We start from the raw sequence: 15,716 nt of genomic DNA, 5'->3' as shown, positions 1-15,716 counted from the left end.
GGTTCTCTTACAAGCTGCGCGCTAGGCCGTGCTAGCCATGCACCACATGCAGTGCAATTAAGTTCTGGTTCCCCCGCTACCCCCCACGCAGTACTGATCAGTCACATGTAACCTGAGAGAGAGAGAGAGAGAGAGAGAGAGAGAGAGAGAGAGAGAGTACAGGTCACAATGATATGCCTCCAAGGCTCATAAATGTGAGGGTGGCTAATTGTCTCTATATATGTTCCAGAGGTTTAACGTACACGTGCGACGTACAGAGCTTTAAAGCACCGCGCGCTAGCTTGGCTTAAATGTATGGGTGGCGCTTTGTCTCCTAGTTGTAGGAATTGGTTGATGTAGTGGGAGGAACTTGCCAGTTTAACACCTCTCTATTGTCCTCTGTACATTGCTTGAGGAATGAGGACAAGGATTGCTAACCACCCGTCACAGATAACACTTTTTTCGTTTAAAAAAATCCATTTAAAAATATACTCGTTGACAAAGCGATCACATTATTGATATTATAATTAATATAACTCGTTTCCACTTAGTTGCATGGGCTGTGACTCAAGATCAGCCAGAGGTTCGCGAAACACTGCAAACTGAAGTTTGATAAGGGCCCATGCACGTACTCCTATAATATGAGTTTCGTTTATTATGGAGCTTGGCTCTAGCCTAGCTTGTGGGTTTTGTGACTTTTGTCCAAGTTCGATTGGGCCCTTCTCTTTCAGTCTGGAGAGCTTGTCTCTTCATGACGGTGTCCATTTGTACCAAAGTTGTTTAGTAACAATGGAGCACATGATTACAAATCTTAGAACACCGAGCCGAACAGCCTTAGCACGCACCCCACCCTAAGACTGCTAATACGGGCAGATTTTATATAATAATTTTGTTATATACAAATAAAATTACATATTAATCTGTATATTAATACTGATTACTTCGTATTTAAAATTTTAATTAGTATTATTTTTAATAAAATTTATTTTTTGACCAATGACCAATCACAATAGATTAGTGCACATATTAGTGTACAATTATCCTTACAACTAGATTTTTCTTTTATATAAATCTCTTATATTTTCTTTCCCTCCATCTTCACCACCAAACATATTCCAATTTGCCATCTCCCTAATAGAGTTCACAAAAATAAGTCCCATGAAAGCTCAAACCCCTCCACAAGTTATCTATTTTATTTGTTTTTATATAAAAATTAGAAAAAATATAGTTATAGTTTTATATACTTGTTATCTGTCATATGAGTTGATGTAATGTGTTTTTTATTATTTGTTTGGTTCTATCCCTCCACAAGTCATTAATTAGTTGATTGCTAGCTGCATTCTAGATGGATTAATTACATCATCCCTAATTTCTTACATACACAGTAATATTGTAGAATTTGTTGGCCATCATTTTCGGTGATTTAAATTTACAAAATGATGCTAGCCCAAAAATGAGTAATAGAGATCTTACCAATGACAAAAATGAGTTCTTTGATGTCTAGAGCATGATATTTTTATCAAGTGTTTTTATATTATTTGATTTTTTGTTTGAAGCCAGATACAATTATTTGATTTTTTTTGTTGTTGGTCTGGTCTCTTGAGACTAAAATGTGCAAACAAGTAACTTTAGTTACAAACTGGGAAGACAAAGCAAATTTCTCCTGTTCCTATCCATCTCAGTATCTATTCTTACCTTTACACTTTTGTTTTCCTTGATTGGTAGTTGTCAATTTTTTTTTTTTTTTGGCTCCGTCGTTGTAAATCTGCAGTGATGTGCTATGTCTATAACTGCATGTTTTTGGAAATCTGAGTTTGATGTTACTCTGTTAGGCAAGTTGTAAAGGACCATGAATTAATGGGGTTGTGGGATAGAGTAGTTCTTTTAGGCAACTAATTAGAAGGCAAGTACTAATTTGGACATACAAGCCAACCCCTTCACCAAAAAGAAAAAGATAATGACAATAATATTGTTATTTTGGCTCCTCAATTAGTGCTGCTTCATGCTTGCTAATAGTAAAACCCATATCAAATAAGATAACTCAAGACAGATACAAATGTAGAGTGGAAGAAAAACATAGTTGTGCTTTATGGTCCCAAATGTTTCTTAAGTTGAAAAAAGTTGTTTTATGATGATCACATGGTTGAATTAAGCACTTGTTCTCTCTCCCAATAGGCAAAAAGTAATGGCTTAGATTTGTCAAAAAGAAGAGACTAAAAGATATATTATATAAAACAGGAGCTCTTTCAATGATAAATATACTACTTAGAATTGTGTATGATGGTTCTTGGATGAATAAATAAACTGTATCAATCATTGACTTCAAAATACTTGTTGCATAAGGACTGAGATTTTGTGGTAGGACCCACAACTAGATTATTTTGCATTTTGTGAAGCTAGTTATGGTCATTCTACATTGGAGATGAGGAATAGAACCCACGCGTTTTACCATTGGAATCAAAATGATGATGGGAAAAAAGCAAAGACAGATTCAGTAACATTTTACAATCAGTACTGGTAAGTATATATCAATTGTCTCCTACTTTTTCAAGAATTACTTCTGAATGTGGATATTTAGTTTTGACCTAAAGGTTTATAAGTAATATCTGTATATGGCATATTAGTTTCCATGACTTGTGCTAATTTATTAGTTTCTCCAATTTAATAGGGTTTGTAGGATGTGTTGCTTTCAGATTTATGCTATTTTTATTCTATTTTGTTTTTTGTAGGATCACTTTCAGGCTAATCACTTTGAAGTTGCTATTTGGTGTGGAAATTAAATCATTGATTTTGTAATTCATATATTGTAATTTAGTATTTTGTAATGTAATGTATAAATAAAAAATAATATAATATGTAGTGGATTGTATTGTAATGCATGCATACTTGCATAGATGAATATTGAAATTTTTTTTGGTTTTACATGCATTTTTATTGCAAGGCAAATTAAGTGGAACTTTTATATAGAAGTTGATGATATTTTTCAACCTCTAAAGTGCACAATCAAATTTATTCTTTTTTTTTTAAAAAAAAAAAAAAATCAAAGCTATATGTGAAAATATTGGATACATTTAGGCTTTTATATGGGTATTAAAAAAAAAAAGACCCGGGTTCAATTCGGAAACCGGAATCCGGGTTTTCAAAAACCTGGATTCATCTAGGTTCCAGCCCGTTTCTGACACGGGCTAACCCGGTCCTGGTTCTGGCCCAAATTTGAAATCCGGGTTTGGGATTGGGTCTATCCGAATCGGAACCTGGATGAATAGGCCTATCCAACCCCCTCCCAAAGGTAAAAATTTAGGAGTGTGCAAAACTTCCATCGACTCCGATTTGGGCAGATGTGCGCTCCGACTTCAACTCTGATGAAATAAAAAAAGTAAGAGTTCGAAATTAGAATCATGCCAAATATAATGCTTGGGTGGGTTTGGGTGTTGAGAAATATTAATGTATGTTGTGAATAATAATGAAAAAGTAGGTGAAAAGTAATAATATAATATTAAATAGTAATAAAAAATAATGAAAAATAGTGAAGTATGTTGAAAAATATTGAAAATATCTCAACATCTATACACAACCTAAAGGTAGGTTTTTAACTCCACCAGAGTCAAAGCCCACCGCTTAGTAAAATTAGGGGTGTAACCGGTCCGGTTCGGTCCGGTTTTAGACAAAATCTAGGACCGAACCGGTAGGCACCGGTTTTACATTTTTCAAAACCGATTACGCACCGATTACCCTCCTAAACCGGTATTCCGGTTTTACCGGTTTTCGGTCCGATTTTCCGATTTTAATAAAATATCTATTTATTATAAAAAAAATCTGTTTATAAAAAAAAAAAAAACTGCTATGTCAAAAAATTCTACTTAAAAAAAAAAACTACTATATAAAAAGACTGCTATGCAAAAAAAAAAAGTGCTATGTAAAAAATTTATGCTATTAGTATAGCTTTGGTATGGCTTTATATAAATTATATGCTAATATATATAATTTATATTTATCTACTAATGTCTTATGTACTTATCAAAAAAAATATAAAGAGTTTTAAGTGTATTAGGCCATTAAAATTTAGTAATAATATTTGAGTAATTTTCTTTCTTTTTAGGTTCTTACTTCTTATGAATCTATGATAAAATGTTATTAATAAATAATATATATTTATAATATTATATATTTAAAGCATATAATCAATTAAATTTTCATGTTTGAGATTAAACTTTTATTTTATAAATTAAAATAACACTATCTTATATATAATTATAATTTATATTATTATATATTATATATAAAAAATTATATATAATATAAAATATATAACATATAACATTAAATAAATAAAAAAATATACACATATTAAATAGTACCGGTCCGGTCTAAAAATGGCCAGAACCGAAACCAGACCGGTTCCGGCCGATTTTTCATTTTATGAAACCAGTTCCGGACCGGACCGGTTCAAAACCGGCACAACCGGTCCGGTCCGGTTTTCCAATTTACCGGTTAAAATTTACACCCCTAAATAAAATGGAGCTTCTACCCAAGTTCACGTCTTTTCTATTAGCAAAAAATTATTAGAAGTTCTTTACCATCTAAATCGACACATCAAATTGATTAAGATGAATAAATGAGTAGGTACTATCTATCTACTTTTTTAAAAAACAAGTCAAATGATTTTTCAACTAGATATAAGCCTAACTTGTTTTGGTCACATTTTAGTTTTCCAAATTATAATATAAAAGAGTAATGTTAAATACAAGTTCTAAATTCATAAATCTCGCGCAAGCCTTTTCTAAAAAAATGAATATTGTTAAAAAAAGAATAGATTATTTTTTACATTTTTCATGATTAAGTCCATGTTCTTAACCAAGGGGAGCTGCGTAGAGCTTTGGTAATTTGTTTCAAAGTTCAATTGGTCATTCATTCTATATCTCAATTAAACTTTTTACTCCCCATGATTGTAAAAACGATCAAATCGGTCCCTTCATTAGATTTATTTTAGTAAAGAGAAATGTTATGTATCATCCTCATGATACATATTAATATGTGATTTGTTATTTTTCTTCTTCTATTTAAACACGCATATTTACATATCTATATATGTAAATTTAAATAGAATGACAAAAATAATAAGTCATATACTGGTGTGTACTGTGTAATGTAAGGAATAATAAGTATAATTTTTCTTTAGTACTAAGCTTTACAAATGTCACGTCAACTCCAATAAAAATTTGACATGGGACATTTGATATGCAAAGTATGCATTGTGTATAAAAAATTAGGCTTAGTTTGAATACAAAAACGGTTACATCTCATCATTATAATTTTTTTAAATTTTTACATAAAATATAATAAACAATTCAATTTTTTTAAATTTTAAAACAATAATAATATTAAAAAATAATATTTTATTTAACTTTCAACTTTCATCTAAAATCATCTCATCTCACTATCCAACACCTTACACATAGTTAAACTGATATTAGAAAAAGCAAAAACTTCATTCGAAATGTCCAAAAAATAAAAAAATAAATAAAAAAAGGAAAAATGTTATATATACAAACTTTAAAAACTTAAAAAAAAAAAAAATCTTTAGAAACATTAAAAATATAAATTAAAATGTTAAACTACAGAGACCTAAATTTAAACAATAAATAAATAAAGCCGTACTTTTCACAAATTAAAAAAAGAAAAAGAAAAAAAGAAGTGGAAACAAAAATATAAGAAATTAAATGAAATTGCCAAGTTGGGTCGGTGCGTCTTTACAAAAACAATACTAGTACTGGACAAGCCATTTGAGATTGGCTTTAATTTTAGTCATATATATATCCAAGTAGTACTTTGGCTCGATATATCATGAGACTCAAATAATTCGATCGGTTTTAATTAAATTGAATTTTTCGTGGACATAAATTTGTGATCGATTATTAATAAACGATATAATTCGTATAAAACATGGCTCAACCCCCGAAAGCTTGTGTATAAATTCGAATAGTTTCATATTTAATTGTCGTTTCTTACAGTATTATCTTCATACCTATAATGAGATTAATATTTAAAATATTTAAAGAGATTAGAGTAAATCATCTTACTTGAATTCTTATGAATCTAATTAACGATATATATACAACATTTATAATGATATAATTAGCAAAAAGTCAAAATTTGCTTGTCAAAAACTTTAGATATAATTATAAAATACAATATAAATAATCTATTCTATCTAAATAAACAGCTTGTGATGGAAACAAGCTCGAATATTAACGATGCTCGTTGTTTGTAAGCATAAAATTTAACTCAATAAAAAGTTCAAATTTGACTCATATTCGAATAAAAATTAAATAAAAAATGCTTGACCAGTCACTATTCACTCGAATTCGATTGATTTTCATCCCTAGTTGGTGGGATTGAGAATGAGGTGGTACGTTTGAGTTACTCTCGATACATGTTTAGTAATATTAAATAAGAATTAGGATGATGAGTAATATTATTATTATTATTATTATTATTATTATTTTACGTATAAAAAAAAACCTCTTTTGAATAGGAAGCACTTAGGATTTATAAAGAAGAAGAAAAATGGTAAAAAAAAGATGCAAACATGAAGGGATTACTAGTCAAGGCCGAGCTGTGTGGGCCAGGCTTTGCTGTTACTTACAAGGCCCATTTTGACAACTAAAGGCATTAGTGGAACATTTTTCCTTATATTCTCGCTTCCAACTTCAAATCTAGAAACCTTTTTCGAAGTTAACCTGATCTCTTTGGCGTCCATGGTAAGGCAATTAACATAAGCAAGTTAGTCAACAATGATTTTATGTTCTTTCTCACTATTTTTTTGCCTCTTCTTTTGAACGAAGTTTTAGAAAGCCCTAGCTAGCTTCTCCTGCATGGTGTCGGCTTCTGTAAGGATGTTAACTTCCAAGTCTTCCATGTCTGTCTGAAAGAAGGTCGACGCATCTAGCTACGATGTTAACTTGATCTTGATCAAGAAAAACATAAATATATGCTAATTATGCAGCAAACAACGCTATTAATACAAAAATTAACATATTAATCTGATGCATTATAATGATCTGTGACCAGCACTTGAAAATTCTCACACTTGCAGTAGTACGTTCTTGGTCAGATGGAGATTATTGTCTTTCTGCATTGCATTCTTAAGAATACTTTGATCTTCAAAGCAAAAATAAAAAGGATCATGTATTTTTTAAAAAATTGAACAGAAAAAGAAGATCATGTGAACGTCCGTCCTCCTGCATGCATGGATGTATGTAAACCCTTCCGTGTTCAAGTCAAGGCGACAGTACAGCGTGTACAAGGGATTATTAAGACCATGTGTTCTAGTCAAGGCGACAGTACAGTCCTTTTAGTCACATGCAGTGTATATTTTCTTCAGTAAACATGAACGCATTTATGTTTGGAGGCATGTTGCGTACCTGATATTGAAAGGATCGAGTTACATCAATTTCATGTGGAATCTCTGTCTCTGTGGGGTGCGCTTTCCAGCTTCTATATCTACATTTTCAACTTTCAAGAAGAGCTGTGCATACACAAAAGTAAACCAGCCACAAACTGAACACATGGCTTATATTCCGTCCAATTTACTTTATAATAAAAATTTTATAATATAAAATATTACATCAAATTATGTTATGAATTTATGGGTTTCTATTTGTGTAATCATGGCTAAAATCTCTTTCAAAAAATGTTATGCTTGGCAATTTGACTTTTTGAGAATGTAACTAAACTTAGGTTCGGAAATAGAGCCAATGAGATCATTCGTGTGATATATATATTTATATATATTATTCTTATGCATTACTATATAAAAAAAATATTATCAATGCTGTTTTAATCCAATTTAAAAACCAAATCTATAGATGCATGATGAAAACATGGATTAATCCCACTGATCATCCTTAGAAGAGAATAAAAATTGTCAAGAAGAGAATATAATATAAATTTCAATTATAAGCATTGGATCGAATTCTCTTGAGTAAAATACATTCAAAGATTAAAATATTCTTCTAAGATGCCTATAAATTCTAAAAAAGAATACCCATGATCCAGACGATCCAATTCACTGAAATTATATTATATAGTCTTAATTATATTTTTTACAGTACCGTACCAATTTTCGGCGAAGCTGACTACTTATCTACGGCTTGTGTAGTCCGATGACTTTGGGTCAACACGAATGCATGCATTGAGATTTTTATGGATGATGTCTGACGTCATTATGAATAACATCAATACACATAAAAAGACCCTTTTCCCTTTGACTATAGACTATAGTAATGAAAAAACGTCAGTATTATTAAAGGAAAGGAGTGGAACTTCGAAGACGTACCCAACCAGATTTCACACCAAGCGTGTTGAATGATGGCCTCGAATTACGACGTGTCCAATTATTTTGGTCAACAACTAATTATTTTAACGCCATGTGGACTTTATCAAACAGGAGCTAAATAAATGGCAATATGTGAAAGCTCTCATCGTCATCATGTATTCCTCTATGACTTGGACTTGGGTCTCCTACTGCACTTTCATATATGCGGGCCGAGCGCTTACCACATGAGCATACTACAGTTAGCACAAATATAGAAAATGTGTTTTTTTCATTATTTTTTTTATAAATATTTTAATTAATAAAAAAATTATATGCACAACTTAATTAATAGTCACTTCCTTATTATTAAATAAAAATAATCTATTTAAAAAATTAAAATACATGTGAGATAAGGTTGAGCAGTAAGTTTTAGACTCCCTTAGCATTTACCTTCTTATATGTCTTTCAAGACATCCGTTTTTCTTTATACTCGGTTTTTAATGGAAATTTTGTTATATATAATTACTTTTACATATTTTTTTTATACATTTCATTGATGTGATTGGTCAAAATAGTTATTATCTACTTCAAAAAAGTGACGCAATCAATTATATTAGTAGTTTATACAAGAAATACGTAAAAGTGATTGCACATAAATTTTTTTTCAACGGTAACATTTCTAGCTTCTCTTATCCTTAACTAATTCTAGCTTTAATACATACATATTTTAGACTATAATTTTGTCGAAAATAAACTCGAGAACAGTTCTCATGACCATTCCTCCAGTAGTATAAAATTTTATTGCAAAAAGTCAAATAAAAAATTGGCTGCAAAAAACTGTTTCTCATGACCATACGTACCTCTAGCAGTATAAAATTTGCAACATCAAGAAAATTCATGAAAAAAATATAAATAAATCAAAATAAGAAAATAAAATCAACAATTACCAGATCCTGGTTGATCACCACTCTTCTCCTCGTCTACCTCCTCATAGTCAAGAACATCAGGAACGTGAACTTTCGTCATGTTGATCCAATTCTGTGTGCAAACCAATGCTTCCATAGTAGTAGTAGACAATGAACTCCGGAATGGATCTAATATACACACTCTGCCATTAAAGGCTAACTCTGAGGCAACATTGCTAATAGAGATGGCCAAAATATTGCAAGTTATCTCTCCAAGAATGGGATACTTCACGGTATTTGTCTTCCACCATGCTAATATATCAAAGTCTCGTGTATATGGGTGAAGATATGCTAGTAAGTATCTGTCTACCTCAAACTGAGCCTTTGTAGATTGACGGGCTAGTAGGAGATTTTACTCCAACCTCTCACCACACACCAACCAACGCCTTTTCCCCGTCCCGGCTTCTAAAGGAGACCCCCCGCGGGGGGAAGGGGGGGTGATATAGGTGTAAGTGTAGGTGTATAACCACTCATTTTCATGGTAAACTCATCAAACAATTTAACAAGTGTTTCTCTAACCCTTATCGCAACAAGCTCAACCCATGCGTTCCTGTGCACATGTCCCAAGCCATACATCATGCCATCAATCTTATATTGGGAGTCAAGTACAACGACTATATATAAAAAACTATTTAGTCTACTAAAATCTCCCTTATCATTAATGTCATCTCTCGCATCCTAATATGGTCACCCATACACATTTCATCTAATTCTTTTTTCACCTTACATATTTGCTAATAGGAATCATTAAATGTAGGGTAAAAAGAGGCAGATAGCCTCAATGTCATATCGTAGAAAAGCTTACAAAAATCTAAAAAAGTAGTAAAATCCTCTCAATCATCATCAATAGGCTTCCATAATCCCTAATGCTTATAAAAATATTTGACATATTGAATATCTAGATCACCCAATAATGCAATAACCACCTTATATTATCGGGTAGCCTTCAACATTAAGAAAGTTGAGTTCCATCTTGTAGAAATAATATCAGTACAAAAGCCTTTCTTGGATGTTATGCCCGTATTCCTCATATCAACCTTGAATTTCTTCAACCCACATTCCTTTGCTCCAACCTCCAAGGCTTTCCTAGCCGTTTCACCCTTTGATTGAAAATTTGTTAAAACTTTATATATATATATATATATATATATATATATATATATATTTTTGTAGTGTCCAACCACAATCAATAAAATACACAGTTAAAGACATGTAATTATAATTTTAGACGGATGTCCAAGTATTGGTAGTAAGGCAAGCTACTTGACCCACCAATTGACCTCTCAATAAATATTTCTCTTTCTTATAATGTTTTTTAATATCATTTGCCATTGTGTGGTAAGAAGGAAGATTAAACCTAGATTCCAAATAATTAGAATATTCATAGAACCCTCTCCTCTCTACAAACTAAAAATGTAGCTTGTCCATAATCACCATATGAACTAATTAACTTTCTCTTACACTCATCGAGATCATATTTATTATACCCCTTCAATGTTAAATCCCTACCATTCTCATCCACCATTTTTTTTGGGTCCCATCTTTAGTCTAAATTGACTATTCTCTTGTAAGAATTTTAATATTTGACTATTCTTATATTGTTCTTCTAAGTGGATCTTTAATTATGATGTACCATATTTCCTATATATAATAACATCTATAGACTTTACGGTGGTTATAAGAGCATTTTCAATGGATTCTTCATCTCATCCTTTAAAATATATCACTAAAATGCACTTTTTCTAATTTATATTATGACTTTTACAATATATCATACATCAGTTAATCTATTTTTTCTTCATATCCTTTAAATAATTTTTTTTAAACATTTTCTTTCTACTAATAAATTTGTAATATCCATATTTTTTTTTTTGCATTTACAATATATTATTATATACAATATAATATAATTAAGTCCTATACACAAAATAAAATTAAATAAGCTAAATAAAAATTAAAAATAAAATCAAATATGAAAAAATTGGATAAATAATATTATACATTTTTTCATGAGCCATTGAGAGTGCTCTTACACTTAGTTTGAGGGTTATGGGGGTCACTACCCTCTAATTTGGTAAAATTAGACCAAACTATAGAAACTTATTTCTTGCTTTATTTGAGCAAGGCAAGGCTCTGTAGGGTTAGTAGCAGGTATAGGGTTAGGTGTTTGAGGATAGGTATGAGAGTTATCACTAAAATCTGACGAAAAAGAAATTTTCCAAAACTTAAAAAAAAAAAAATTGAAATGAAGCAAATATCTCAACAACAATTAAAACTATCCAACAATCACCTATGGAAAGGTAGAAATTCAGGTACAATTTGTTTAGCCAAAAATCAAATACTAACTTCAAAAATAAAAGAATATATTTTAAACAGGATTATATATTTTTTAGAGCCCTTACGTTTTTAAGATATTTTATAATCTTTATGCTTTTTTTAATTCTATCTTTATGTATCATATATTGATCCGAGCATAATTAATAAAATTGAAATACTATCCTTTTCTCTAAAAATAAAAGAGCAACTCATTTTTCGAACAAGCAAGCATGCATAATAGGTACAAAAATAGTGACAGGTAAGCCAACAGACATTTTAATTATATAAGCTAAAACAGTGTTTATAAAAATGAAAATTATACAGCATGTAGATGTGTTATTATTATGTCATATTTTGGACAAAATTATAGTTACTAATATAATAAAATAAACATGTTATGTAATCCTCATTCTTATATTAAATGTTTGAGTTTGACTTACGTGATTAATTATATTAAATCAACACAGTAGTACCTAAAACTACTGATCATTTCTTTCAATTTGAACTTCCATCAAATTGACACTACAAGAAATTGGGTTTTTTGAGATAAAAAGTTTTGTCCCAAAAAACTCAAATTTCGCCTCTAAAATTTTTTAGAGACGAAAAAAATTTCATCTCTATTTTATCTCTGAAAGACTGTCTCAAAATGTTTTTGGAGACAAAAAGTCTCAAAAGGGACAAAATTGGACAAAACTAGTCGAAACAGTTTGAACAGTATTTTTTTAGACAAAAAAATGACTTCTAAAAAATCTGTTTGAATGGAAAAAACTAGGTTCTAACCGACGCTTCCATTAGAACAATATGAAATTTTTATTCAAACTAATAACCATATTTGATCATGTTCGAACAAACTTTATGCGTTTAAACCAGTAAATTTTTCAAGTGACTTTTGTTTGAATATAAATTATGTCCATTTGAACAGACATTTTATTTTCAGAAATTTGGTTTGTTCAAGCGGGATTTTGCATAATAATGGTGTTCAAAGAAATATTATATTGTTTGAACTGACGTACGGACTGTATTTCTTGGATACCATTTGAATGAGTCTATTTTTGTTCGAATGAATTTATAAATGGTAATTCACAATTTGAACGGGTTATTTATCGTTTGAATGGTATTAATTAAACAAATCATAATTTAATTACAAATACCATACTAATATTACACAAATTGTAATTCAAACATCAATTATTCAAATGTTTGCTAACATCATAACATAAAGGCGATTAAAGAAAAAATAAATGAATTATGATTGTGGTGGTGGTGGTGGCATGGAGTTTTGGGATATTATTGACTGGAACTATTCAAACAATTTTTTGTTATTCAATTGCAGCCTCTCTTTTAATCTCACCACTAAATCTACTGCTTGATCTAATCGAATCAGCAACTTTTTTTCCTTGGACCTTAATCGTTTTATCTTGAGTGCAGCTTTTTCTAATTCTTTACTCTTGTTGTCATTTGATCTTACTTTAGAAGATGATGATGATGTTGAGGATGGTTTCATGCAACATTTTAAACCCCTCAAATATCCAAAACTTGATCCAAGAACTTGAGAAAAGATTTGAGCATTGTTGATAGATGATTTATCAGATGGATCCGCCGCAATTCCCTTAAGAGATATTATCTTGTCCTAAAAAAAAAATTAAAGTTAGTATGAGTAATAAAAATATCTTTAGTCAATGGAATTAAAAAAACTTTGTTGCCCAAATGACTAACACAAGAGGGGGGTGAATTGAGTTGTATTAAAAAAATAATAATTATAAATCAAATATATAATATAAAATATAAACAAAATATGAAATAACAATAAATATAAAGAGTAAGGGTAAGAGAGAAGCAAACTCAGTATGCAAACGAGGTTCGGCCCCACTGCCTACGTCCTCGCCTCAAGCTACCCCTTGAGGATTCCCAAATTCACTATTCAACCTCCTTCAGGTGGAGATAGAAACCTATTACACCTTTGAACAACACCGCTACAAAGGATCCGTGTAGAACACCCTTTACACTTGCAATCATCTTACACGTGGTGATTCAACTATTCCCCGTGTAGAATACTTTCTACACGCACAAGGGTTATACACACCCTTTTTCTGATACAAAAGCTGATAGTGGGTAGGTTATCAGAAAACACTCCTCAATGAGTAAAATAAGAACAATACAGCGCAAACTATATTTCTCAAAATGAACAAGGATTAAGGCTCAATGCTTAGAAAAGAGAGAAATGAAAGCTTTGAATGAATGTTGTATGCTCTTGGTGTTGTGAATGTGAAGCTCTCAAATGATCAATTTATAGGCATATGAGATTTCATATTCAAATTTAAAAAGATTCACATGTCAGAGACAACATCATTCAGTTTTTCAAAAAATTTAAATAAAAGGTTCTTCTTTTTCAATTGTCAAAGACAACATCATTCACTTTTTCAAAAAAATCAAATATAATCTTTTACTTTTGTCATATGACAAAATGAGCACACTTTCCTTTTCAAAAAATTCAAACCTAATCTTTTACTTTTTGTATATGACAAAATGAGCACACTTTACTTTTCAAATTTTTCAAACAAAATCATCTACCTTTTGTATAAGTCTAAAAAAGCATCAATCACTTTTGAAAATATTCAAATAAAATATGCACATGTGAAAGATGACAATCAATCATCTTTAATATTTTCAAAGTTCAACCCTTTAATCAAGGCATGCACATGCAAAAGATAACAATCAATCATCTTTCAAAAATTTCAAATTTAATTTTCAAAAATATTCATGCACATGTGGAAAATGTATTTTAATGCTTTATAATAAAATATTAATTTTGAGCATTAATCCTAATTTCGAATTTTAAGAGATTTACAACATTACTCTATGACTTTAATGTGAATTTGTTTCCTTCTTGCTCATGCTTGGTTCTTTGATGTGCTTGATTCCATTGTGTGAACAACTTGAGCTTGAAACTCCTTTATTCTTTGAATTCATTTGTTATCATCAAAATTCATGTGTAGATTTATAATCACATGAAACTTGAAACCTTGGGTTCAACAAACTTAAATTTAGATAATTTGCCTCTACCTCGGGATTGCTCCAAACACCACCACGATTTTTATGTGCTTTAGCATACAATTAGGTCAAATCATAGTCAGTAGGACTTTCTTTTTTATTGTAAAATGAAAATCTATATTAGAATTTAAATAAGAAAAGTGTATATGTTAATATTTAAAGTAGACGAGAATAACTTTCCGTTTTTTTAGATAAGCAATGAAAAGATCAAGAACCTGCATGATAGTGTATCGTTAAATTTGATTTATTTGCTTTATTCATCGTACTTTGTTAATAAAAAAGTATTATAACTATATGTTTAATACATCTATCATTTACCATTAAAAAAAGATAGCAGGGAAATTACTTGATAAACAGGATCTTCAAACATATCACAAACTTTCTCTCATTCGTTTGGTGGCACTGCTTGGTGTTGCCCAGATGACTAACACAAGAGGGGGGGTGAATTGAGTTGTATAAAAAAATAACAATTATAAATCAAATATATAATATAAAATATAAACAAAATATGAAATAACAATAAATATAAAGAGTAAGGGTAAGAGAGAAGCAAACTTAGTATGTTAACGAGGTTCGGCCCCACTGCCTACGTCCTCGCCTCAAGCTACCCCTTGAGGATTCCCAAATTCACTATTCAACCTCCTTCAGGTGGAGATAGAAACCTATTACACCTTTGAACAATACCGCTACAAAGGATCAGTGTAGAGGGTGTTCTACACGGATCCTTTGTAGCGGTATTGTTCAAAGGTGTAATAGGTTTCTATCTCCACCTGAAGGAGGTTGAATAGTGAATTTGGGAATCCTCAAGGGGTAGCTTGAGGCGAGGACGTAGGCAGTGGGGCCGAACCTCGTTAACATACTGAGTTTGCTTCTCTCTTACCCTTACTCTTTATATTTATTGTTATTTCATATTTTGTTTATATTTTATATTATATATTTGATTAATAATTGTTATTTTTTTATACAACTCAATTCACCCCCCTCTTGTGTTAGTCATCTGGGCAACAATTGGTATCAGAGCTAAGAGCTCTATTATAAGATTAACTATCTTTTGAGTTAAGATCTTATAGCTAACATTGCAGCTTCAT

Source organism: Carya illinoinensis, chromosome 4 (assembly GCF_018687715.1).
Source record: "Carya illinoinensis cultivar Pawnee chromosome 4, C.illinoinensisPawnee_v1, whole genome shotgun sequence".
NCBI lineage: Eukaryota > Viridiplantae > Streptophyta > Magnoliopsida > Fagales > Juglandaceae > Carya > Carya illinoinensis.
The sequence above is the reverse complement of the archived record's forward strand: the minus strand, read 5'-3'. Positions refer to the sequence as shown.